This window comes from Sardina pilchardus, chromosome 7 (assembly GCF_963854185.1).
Source record: "Sardina pilchardus chromosome 7, fSarPil1.1, whole genome shotgun sequence".
Classification (NCBI taxonomy): Eukaryota; Metazoa; Chordata; class Actinopteri; order Clupeiformes; family Clupeidae; genus Sardina; species Sardina pilchardus.
In genome coordinates, this window is record NC_085000.1 from 34,773,103 (window position 1) to 34,784,887 (window position 11,785).

At 44.9% G+C, this 11,785-nt stretch overlaps 1 protein-coding gene across 2 annotated transcripts in view; it reads right to left on the reverse strand.

Annotated features, from left to right (window-relative positions):
* The window catches only part of LOC134088055 (neurofascin-like), a 36,610-nt gene extending 27,187 nt beyond the window's left edge, over positions 1 to 9,423 (reverse strand). Inside the window, exons 1-2 of one of the 2 annotated variants that reach the window (XM_062541956.1) lie at positions 9,326 to 9,350; positions 4,776 to 4,881 (exon numbers count right to left, since the gene is read on the reverse strand). The gene's annotated coding sequence lies outside the window, so the exon portion shown is untranslated. Of the gene's footprint in view, positions 1 to 4,775; positions 4,882 to 9,325 lie in introns of both variants that reach the window. The other variant, XM_062541955.1, reaches the window with a different exon arrangement.
* Between the last annotated feature and the right edge of the window lie 2,362 nt (positions 9,424 to 11,785).

Consider the following 11,785-nt stretch of genomic DNA (forward strand, 5'->3'; position numbering starts at 1 on the left):
CCGCTCGGGGAACATAGGACCCTTTTTCAGAAAAAGGGTCCTATGTTCCCCATTTTTCCCCAAAAGGGTCCTATGTTCCCCGGTTGCAATACATACAGGGGATCATAGGACCCTTTCTCTGAAAAAGGGTCCTATGTTCCCCAGGTCTCCCGGGGAACATAGGACCCTTTTTTTGAAAAAGGGTTCTATGTTCCCCGCTGTGAGAAACTGAACTTTACCAGTCTCACCCACTGCATCCCTCTTTGATTGTAAAATGTTTTGTGAGTGGTAGGTGAAAGACTCTCCTGTGAGGCAGAGTAAGTGAGTATTAGATAGATAGATAGATAGATAGATACTTTATTGATCCCCAAGGGGAAATTAAATTCAATTAGGCTAATACTTTAACTGTGCATTGTTTGTGCTATTTTTGTTGGTAAAATTATCACGACCGCCCTACAGCGCAGGTTTAGTCAGATTTTTTTTTTTTTTTTTTCCATGCGCAATTGTCAGTCAAGGATTCCCGGGACCGGGGTGCACGAAACTTGTTGGACCAACTTTTTTTGTATGTTGGTCTTAAAGGACCATATCAACCCATCCCATAACCACTCATTTCATGTATAGAGCCACCTAGTTAAAAATGAAAAAGCAAAATTGAGGCATTGTAATTGCAGGTATCTTTGGATGTATGCCAAGTTTTGTGTAATTGAGGGACCATACAATAAATTAATATGTGTACATTTAGCGACTGTACACTATGCACACGCACGCATAAACACATAAAGATACATGCACACACATGCAGGCACACACACACACACACACACACACACACACACACACATACATGTACATGTATACAGTGGGGAGAATAAGTATTTGACCCCATGCTAAAGTTGACTAAAAAGAGGTATATGAAATACCCTTTTCAAAATGTATCTTAATGCCTTAATTAAACAAATGAGTACAAATCCAACCTTTAAGGACATACATTTTCTTTGTGAATGAAGAATGTATCATAAATAGATAAATAAATGTTTTCCTTAAAACACAGGGGCATAAGTATTTGACTCCTATGTTAAATTCCCATAGAAGCAGGAAGATTTTACATATGTTTTAATTTTTAAAGGCCAGTTATTTCATGGATCAAGTTTCCCTTTGCCTTTGGAATCAAAATAGCCCCACATCACCACATAACTCATTGAGCTTAATGCAAATCAAACAGGCTAATAGGCCTAGGCTAACTGAAAAAAAACACCATGCCAATCTCTGGGTATGGTGAAGGGTATGTGGTGATGTGGGGCTATTTTGATTCCAAAGGCAAAGTAAAACTTATCAGGATGCATAGTATCCTGGAAATAACTGGCCTTTAAAAATAAAAACATATCAAAAATCTTTCTGCTTCTATGGGAATTTAACATAGGAGTCACTATGCCCCCTGTGTTTCAAGGAAAACATTTATTTATTTACGATATATTCTTCATTCTACCCTCCTTACGGGGGTCCAGTTGAGTTGGCGACGGATCAAAACGAAAAACAATGGTTCCATGCTATGCTTGTGGGTCTACATGCGCACCAGGTTTCATGCACCCCGGTCTTTCAGTGGCCCGGGACTTCTTGACGGAAAATTGCGCATGTGAAAACCCCCCCCCCCAAATCTGACTAAACCTGACCTACCCACCGCTTCGCTGTGTGGCGGTCATAATAATAGACTGGGGAACATAGGACCTTTTTTCAAAAAAAGGGTCCTATGTTCCCCCCTTTGTATGGGACCGGGGAACATAGGACCTTTTTTTAAAAAAAGGGTCCTATGTTCCCCCGGTCTCCTGGGGAACATAGGACCCTTTTTTTGAAAAAGGTTTCTATGTTCCCCAGTCCCATACTAAGAGGGGAACATAGGACCCTTTTTGGGAACAGTGGGGAACATAGGACCCTTTTTTTTTAAAAGGGTCCTATGTTCCCCGGTCCCATACAAAGTGGGGAACATAGGACCCGGGGAACATAGGACCCGGGGAACATAGGTACGCTCCCCCGTGCTTTGTGTAGTGTAGTGTAGCTAGCATCAGGCCTGTGCTATAATGGAGCAGTACAAGTGCTTTGTGTAGTGTAGTGTAGTGTAGCGTAGCTAGCATCAGGCCTGTGCTATAATGGAGCAGTACAAGTGCTTTGTGTAGTGTAGTGTAGCTAGCATCAGGCCTGTGCTATAATGGAGCAGTACAAGTGCTTTGTGTAGTGTAGTGTAGCTAGCATCAGGCCTGTGCTACAATGGAGCGCAAGTGCTTTGTGTAGTGTAGTGTGGCTAGCATCAGGCCTGTGCTATAATGGAACACAAGTGCTTTGTGTAGTGTAGTGTAGCTAGCATCAGGCCTGTGCTATAATGGAGCAGTACAAGTGCTTTGTGTAGTGTAGTGTAGCTAGCATCAGGCCTGTGCTATAATGGAACACAAGTGCTTTGTGTAGTGTAGCGTAGCTAGCATCAGGCCTGTGCTATAATGGAGCAGAAGTGCTTTGTGTAGTGTAGTGTAGCTAGCATCAGGCCTGCACTATAATGGGGCAGTACAGTGCTTTGTGTAGTGTAGTGTAGCTACCATCAGGCCTGTAATATAATGGGGCAGGCTCTCTCCTAGCTCCTTTGTTAAGGCCATACTGCGCGGTGCGCCCACACAATGAGGCAGTAGCCACCGGCTGGACGCTCACCTCCGGCTCCAGCTCACGCCTGCACCGTCCAGAGACACACTCAGCCAGCTGGACACACACACTCCACTGGACCCAGCACTGAGGAGCCACTGTCTGGGGCTCCTGTATTCTCCCTGTGCATTCTGCTGAGTTCAATCTGTAATCTGTATTTTTCTTTTTTAACCGAAAGCCCTTCTAGGGACAAGTGTTGTGAATTAGCTTCAGCTTAAAAACACTATGATGCATATGCATCAGATGACTGTTCAAGCTTGTCTATGTTTTTTTGTATCTGTCCCTACCTAAATAAACCTTAATAATAATAATAATAATAATAATAGTCTACATAGGTAATCTCTCTAATTTACACCAATAGGCATTTAATTAATGAGTTAGTATAATAATCTCCTTCCATAACTTAAATTTAGAATATCTAATTGAGCAAATACTAAATGTCATCCAATAACAAAAACAAATGTACCTCAATTACACCATAATAAACCAACACACTGTTATTCAGCATAGATGCTATAGCATTAAACCACAGGCTTCCACCATTGGCCTAAATCGAGGGTGAATTGAAAGATAATACTTTAATATGTTGAGCAAAAACATCCATGTAGATCATAAATCGCCCTTCTGTACTGTTTTCAAGAATTTTACAGCAGAATACTTTTAATGAAGTGGAATGAGTGACTTCAGTACACCTGTAGCCTATTCACTGACGCATTCAGCATTGGGACATGGTCGACGTGACGATCACAAGACTATATCCAATCCCAACTTGAAACAAAAAATATCAACTGGTATGAGATAAACAAAATCTAATTTTACAGACTAACACCTGCTATATGTCAATATTGTATGTACTGTAGAAGAAAAGCAGGGCTGAAAAAAAGGTTTTAACGATGGAACACGTATTTAAATGTCCTGCGTTCGTAAATCCAATTTGGCACGCTTTGGACGCTCCGAGAGCGTGACACGATTAATCAATCCACGCTCCAAATTTATGAACGAGTGTGCTGGGAGCGTACGGAGTGCCAGTTCACGAACGCACCCAAAGTCTCATTAAAACTACAGCCACTTGAAAATGCAGAAACGAACCACAGACATTAAGCTTGTTTACAGTACCTTGGGATGGCCCTGTGACATGCTTGATCTTTAATTGGTCATCAAGGAAATCCAATAAACCAGTTTTAATACTCCTGTATGCCAGTGGCTTTGGGAAGATTTGTCGTCCCCAATGAGAAATAAAAAATGCAGAAGTGCAGAGCAGATATTCCAGAGTAGGCTAGGCTGTCCAGGACAGTAAAACATTAGTCTCCTTGAACACTAGAAACGTCCCGTCTGCGTCTGTCGACTGCCAGCCTTCCACTCAGCCCGTGAATAATTGTGAATAATGTGCGCCCCCAGACCCCCCCCCCCCTCCTCCTCCCCCCAACACTACCACCACCACACCTTTGCCTGTCCTACAGTCCATCTTATGCTTTCCTCCATTTCACTCACTTTATGAATGTAAGCAAGCTACACCTTAATGGGATTTTATTCTTCTGGCAAAACACATTAAAATAAAGAAAACTTTTTTCTTTCTTTTACAGAAGGCTATTTTAATGTTCACTGTGTTCATTCATTAAAACTGCGGCGGGCAGATATGCCCACCCAGAGCCATGCCCACCCATAGGCTACTTGGCCAAATATTCACATTCTTTTGGATTATGACATCAATGTGTGGGCTGCATTGTTTAGATTTGAAAAAATGAAGCACTCCAGCAATGAAAGAGGGGACTGTTGCTCTGCTTGATCACAGAGGCCATTAAACCCCATGATCATGACTAGACATTAAATCAACTGTTTGTGTGCATGAGCAGGATGAGCCATCGCTACAGAATGCAGTCTGATAAAGATCTGGGCCGATCTGATCGCTCATGGCATTGTACAGATGATGGCAAAAGGAAAGTTCATTTTACTGGGATGTGTACGTGTGTGTGTGTCTTCGCTATTCTGGAAGACACATACATACACACACACACACACACACACACACACACACACACACACACACACACACACACACACACACTAGAGTGTCAAAAAGGTGCTGTGCTCTGGCTCACATCTCTACACACCGACTCTTTTTCCAGATGGACTTGTTCTCAGGCCTCGAGAGGACTCAGGAGAGGATGTTGCCGTGGGAGACAATGGCCATCACAGCGCTAGCCGGACACTGCTGACCTGAGGGGGCAATAAGGAATGCACAGCTCATGGAGTCGCTCATGGAGTCATGGAGTCATGGGCTCGCTGAGATTCACGTTCAGATTGGCTAGTCCAGCTGTGATTCACATTCAGATTGGTTTATACAGCTGAGATTCACATTCAGATTGGCTAGTCCAGCTGTGATTCACGTTCAGATTGGCTAGTCCAGCTGTGATTCACATTCAGATTGGTTTATACAGCTGAGATTCACATTCAGATTGGTTTATACAGCTGTGATTCACATTCAGATTGGCTAGTCCAGCTGTGATTCACATTCAGATTGGCTAGTCCAGCTGTGATTCACATTCAGATTGGTTTATACAGCTGTGATTCACATTCAGATTAGTTTATACAGCTGTGATTCACATTCAGATTGGTTTGTGTTCTTTTGAAGGTTGGAGAGCTCTGGGACTCAGGCTGTAGCCAGATGGGAGGCGTTATGTTGCTATCACGCTGGAGCTGCTGACAGAACGGCTGATTCACCACCGTGTTCCGCCTGGCATCACGTCACCGCGCTCATGACAAAGATCAGGCGTCTGTTGGCGCGCTAGACGAGCGCGGACATATGCACAGACTCTCACTGGCTCCCCTGCCCTGCTCTTACTGTCAATGACATCAGGCCATGGGGTGAAACGGTACCATGGTTTACAATGCACCACACACAGCAAGAGTAAAGAATGAGAGTAGTCCCTCCTCTCTGGACACACACACACACACACACACACAAACACACACACACACATCTCTCTGCTCCCCCAAAGATAGCAACAATGGTGTCTCTATTTGGCTAAGTGTCCCTTGGCGTGTGTGTCCACGGCTGGGGTCAAGAGCGGATGGGGATGTGAGCCTGTCTTGGCCCCGCTGAGAGGGGGGCCGCAGACGTATCATTCAGCCCCCACAGCACCAGAGACCCAGCAGCTGCCTCCCCATGATGAGCCCAGAGACTAGAGTCTAGCTACCATGATGAGCCCAGAGACTAGAGTCTAGCTACCATGATGACCCCCAGAGACTAGAGTCTAGCTACCATGATGACCCCCAGAGACTAGAGTCTACCATGATGACCCCCAGAGACTAGAGTCTAGCTACCATGATGACCCCCAGAGACTAGAGTCTAGCTACCATGATGACCCCCAGAGACTAGAGTCTAGCTACCATGATGACCCCCAGAGACTAGAGTCTAGCTACCATGATGACCCCCAGAGACTAGAGTCTACCATGATGAGCCCAGAGACTAGAGTCTAGCTACCATGATGACCCCAGAGACTAGAGTCTAGCTACCATGATGACCCCAGAGACTAAAGTCTAGCTACCATGATGACCCCCAGAGACTAAAGTCTAGCTACCAAGATGACCCCAGAGACTAGAGTCTAGCTACCATGAAGAATCATGAAGCAAAATTGCGTGTAGTTCTGAACTCCTAAATAGGCATGTCAAGAGCCATAGAGATATATACCCTAATCCTAACCCTATGTATCTATATGGCTCTGAACGTGTCCATTACGTTAAACAACTTTTCTCTGAATAAGCAATCAGATTAGATCAATATAATGTGTACTATTGTATTGTCGTTGTTTGTGATGCCAATGAAACATTCTTTCAGACACGGAATGAATTATTCATTTTTGGAGTTAGGACCTACATAGTACCTACTGTAAGCTACTTCCTGACTCCTAACGGATACAGGAAATGACCCTCTTATGAGCCGTGTCACTTCCTCAGATACAGGAAATGACCCTCTTATGAGCCGTGTCACTTCTCTCTTCTGAGCCGTATCACTTCCTCAGATACAGGAAATGACCCTCGTATGAACCGTGTCACTTCCTCAGATACAGGAAATGACCCTCGTATGAACCGTGTCACTTTGGCCCTTTCCGAAACGGATCCCTACTCACTTCGACTCGGTTAGCGAGTGAACTTATTTTTCAAGTCCACTCGTGGGTGCGGAGAACACTCGCATTTGAAGGGTTAGGGGGTTAAAACAGCGCTACATTTCGGATGCGCTTGAATGGAGAAGGAAGTTGACGTCATATTCGTTTTCATAGAAATTATGAAGGCAATATATATTAAATCGCCAATTAAGATGTTCTGGACACCCCTGTGTATTAGGATATACATCCCTCTTCTCTCCTTTCGTTACTATGAGTGAGGAGTTGCATTTTATGCTTTATTTAACATCAAATTATAAAAGTGCTGTAAATGCGACCTGCACATGTGTTTAAATATTACAGCCTACTTCTGTACGATCTTGCACATTTTACTGAGTATCAAACTAAACATGAGTTGTTACAATGTAGCTTAAATCACGCTTTTGTCTGTAAATGCTGTCATACGGACCAAAAAACAACTGGCAGGGAGATACGCGAGCTGCACGAACACTTGAAAACGGTTGCACCTGCGTTTCAAGACAGCATCGATGCTGACTTGCTCCTGGAGGCGTGGTAGCCCCTCTCCCTAGGCACTTCACTCGACTCAAAATTCGTTTCGGATGATACTTAATGTGGCGGACCCTCGCGTGAACGCGCAAACGAAGTGGAAGTGTGTAGGACTAGGGTTTAGGGGCTGGTTTCGGAAAGGGCCTTTATCAACCCTCTCTGCTGACCCCTACAGATGCAGCAGCTACCTCCCCATGTCCAGTGGAGAGACTGATGCCATGCTGAGTCCAGTCCAGACGCCCCTCTCCAGAACAGGTGGCCCGGTCCACCACAGGTGTACATTACGCACAGCTCACAGGTGCGGTCCAGCACAGCTCACAGGTGCGGTCCAGCACAGGTGTACATTACGCACAGCTCACAGGTGCGGTCCAGCACAGCTCACAGGTGCGGTCCAGCACAGGTGTACATTACGCACAGCTCACAGGTGCGGTCCAGCACAGGTGCACTGCTGCTCACTTACTTTCATTACGCAACACCAGCGACACACTCTCAACAGGCATGGCATGCATTCTGTGTGTGTGTGATGCGCTATCTGAGGTTGCTTTTAAGGAAGGATGTTGATATCGCTCATGCTGTAGGAATGGGTGTTTGTTCTATTATTTATTCTAATAAATATATATATATTCTATTTATATTTTAATATTCTCTTTATTCTTATTTACCCCTCATAACCGTTTACACTTTTATATTGGGCCTATTCCACAGATTTAAATGTGTATTAATTAATACAAGATGCAGAACTCCATTCCCCCAAAAGGAATCCTCATTGTTACCTACTTTCACACACAGACCCAAAAGCTCTCTCTTGAGAAGTGCTGAGTCATGCCACACACAGACCCACAGCTCTCTAGAGAAGTGCTGAGTCATGCCACACACAGACCCACAGCTCTCTCTAGAGAAGTGCTGAGTCATGCCACACACAGACACACAGCTCTCTCTAGAGAAGTGCTGAGTCATGCCACACACAGACCCACAGCTCTCTCTAGAGAAGTGCTGAGTCATGCTGAGTCATGTCACACACAGACCCACAGCTCTCTAGAGAAGTGCTGAGTCATGCCACACACAGACCCACAGCTCTCTCTAGAGAAGTGCTGAGTCATGCTGAGTCATGCCACACACAGACCCACAGCTCTCTCTAGAGAAGTGCTGAGTCATGCCACACACAGACCCACAGCTCTCTCTAGAGAAGTGCTGAGTCATGCCACACACAGACCCACAGCTCTCTCTAGAGAAGCGCTGAGTCATGCCACACACAGACCCACAGCTCTCTCTAGAGAAGTGCTGAGTCATGCCACACACAGACCCACAGCTCTCTCTAGAGAAGCGCTGAGTCTCCTCCTGCCACAACTCAACATGACATCACTGCTAAACTGACAGAGCTCTCATGAAATAAACAATGGACATCCACACACACACACACACACACACACACACACACACACACACACACACACACACACACACACACACACACACACACACACACACACACACACACACACACACACACACACACACACACACACACACACACACACACACACACACACACAGCACAGCACAGCCTCAAAAAATCAGCAAATACAGACCTACAGTACTGTACAGTAACACACACATAACTAGCTGCCAGACAATACGTTACGTTTATCAATCATGACCTGTGGCCAGTCTTTCAGAGACAAAGAGAAATGGAAATATCCTCATCAAGTTTAGCTACTTACTATTTCCAATGTAGATTTTCATCCCAACATTTATTGCAATACCGTAATTTTCTGACTATTAGCCGCAGCTTATACATTGATTTTGCAAAATTTCTTCAGCTATGGGGTCAATTATGGGGACAGTTGATATGGCATTAATATGGTTTTGTTTCTTTTATATATGATGCTTATACACAATATGGCTAATACACAGGAACTGACTGTATTGCAACATTGCAATTAAGAAAAACACTGTGCTATGCAATGACACAACACCATAAAATGCTTTACCTGAAGTTGTTGTCTTGTGATTTCCATTCATATGAAGGTGGACTATTTTGTGATGGTTTCCTTCTCAGTGTTAGTTCAATGAATCTGCTGTTCAGTCACTCATTCTCCTCACATAATCCATGAAGTCAACAGGAACCCCCCGAGCATAACAGATTGTTGGTCGTCATTGGCTAGATCCTATGATGTGTGTTTGAGAGCATGCTAGTTCCTATGATGTGTGTTTGAGAGCATTAACGGTTTGAGCTCTGAGCAAGACCTGTGTGCTGCTCCTGTCAACTGCTCATCTGTATGGTCACGGGTCACATGACTGAGGAGGGCCTTGATAATATAATATGGCCTTTGTTCAACACACAATTCACAAATGATGTCATCACCTAAGCTGCATTGGTCAAGAACGTCCCTCATCTGTCTATCCTCAAATACCGTTCTAATGCTCTAGTGTCCTGTCCAAAACAGACGTCAAGTCAAGTCAAGTCAAGTTTACTTTATTTATCCTTTAAGAAAGGAAATTTGGTGTGCAGCAGGCATTCAAAGAACATTAAGGGCTTAAAGGACAAGACATAGACATGGACCAAACAACACATTAATGACAATATTTGCACGCAATACGTGTTGGAGAGACTGAGGTGTTGGATTGCACCTCCATGTTGTTAAGCGTGCTTGTAGTGCGGGCAGGAGGAGTGGAGCGGCGCCATGCTGCGGTGTTGCCGTAGCGACTGGCACGGTCCCGCTCAGCGCCCCAACAGAGCGCTCTGTCCCGCACAAGTCCTCCTTTCTTAGCGCGGCCGCTCGGAGTGGACGAGGGGGGGGAAACCTTCAGCCACTCTGCCATGTGTTCATTATTGTTATTTCACATTGGTCCAGTGGCTGTCCAGCATGAGAATACTGAGGTGGTATTCACCAGCAACTGACTACCGGCCTCAGTCAACACAAGTGACCACAGCAGCCTCAGTCAACACAGATGACCACAGCAGCCTCAGTCAACACAGATGACCACAGCAGCCTCAGTCAACACAAATGACCACAGCAGCCTCAGTCAACACAAGTGACCACAGCAGCCTCAGTCAACACAGATGACCACAGCAGCCTCAGTCAACACAGATGACCACAGCAGCCTCAGTCAACACAAATGACCACAGCAGCCTCAGTCAACACAAGTGACCACAGCAGCCTCAGTCAACACAAGTGACCACAGCAGCCTCAGTCAACACAAGTGACCACTTTTGCTTTTGTAATGGGTTCTATACCATAGATATACATGATCTATTCTAAACCATAGATATATACTGTATGTATGTCTAAGGTCTATACCATAGATATGTATGTCTAAGGTCTATACCGTGTCAAAAATGTACTGACAATGCAGTGTCCTGAGAAAATATCTTTATTACATAAATGACAATGCAAAGGTCCAGTATAAATAAGTGTTAATAAATACACCTGTAAATATAATACATAGAAATGCATGTAGTTGGCACAACATTATTATGACTGCATTGTATTGCTTCAAGTACTCAGATTACAGCCCTGATCAGTGAACGTGTTATGTAGTGAGATAACTTTGGCAATGATGTTTTCACAATATTACACTAGCATCCTTTGGGACTAGAACAGAATACAGAACCTGTTTCATAAAACCTCTCATGCAAGCCCGTGTGTGTGTGTGTGTGTGTGTGTGTGTGTGTGTGTGTGTGTGTGTGTGTGTGTGTGTGTCTACTGCCAGTTTAATTTAAAATGATAGAAAGCAGCCAAGAATCCAGGCCTACGCAGAAGCAGGGCTTCTTCTACTGAGAGAATACGAATACAGCATGGGTGCAAATGTGATGTGTTAAAGCTGATACATGTGGCTTGTGTCCACAGCTCCCCCACAGTGCACAAGTACTGAGAGAATACAGCATGGGTGCAAATGTGATGTGTTAAAGCTGCTATATGTGGCTTGTGTCCACAGCTCCCCCACAGTGCACACGTGCTTTAAAGTGCTTCATATGATTCTATACTGACGTGCATCTGACCCTTCAACACGGTCATTCCCACTTGAATGAAGAGTCGTGTTCTCTATACTGATGTGCATCTGACCCTTCAACACGGTCATTCCCACTTGAATGAAGAGTCGTGTTCTCTATACTGATGTGCATCTGACCCCTCAACACTGCCATTCCCACTTGAATGAAGAGTCGTGTGCATCGCGCTCATTCACTGCTTGAGTGTAAAATATGTGAAGAAGGACAATGTCCTCCGCTCTTTAATAGTCACCTCTGAGTGGCCACTCACTGGCCAGCACATCACTGCAGTCCTCAAGTGTCCTCCAGTGGATCATCTGACCTTTCACCTTTCACCTTTCACCACACCGCAGTGGAGCAGGGGGTGCACAATGGAGCCCCCCCCATAAGTCCAGGTACGACCCAGCGGTGTTGGGGGGGGGGGGGGGGGGTGTGATGTTGGGGGAATTGAGGGCGGTGT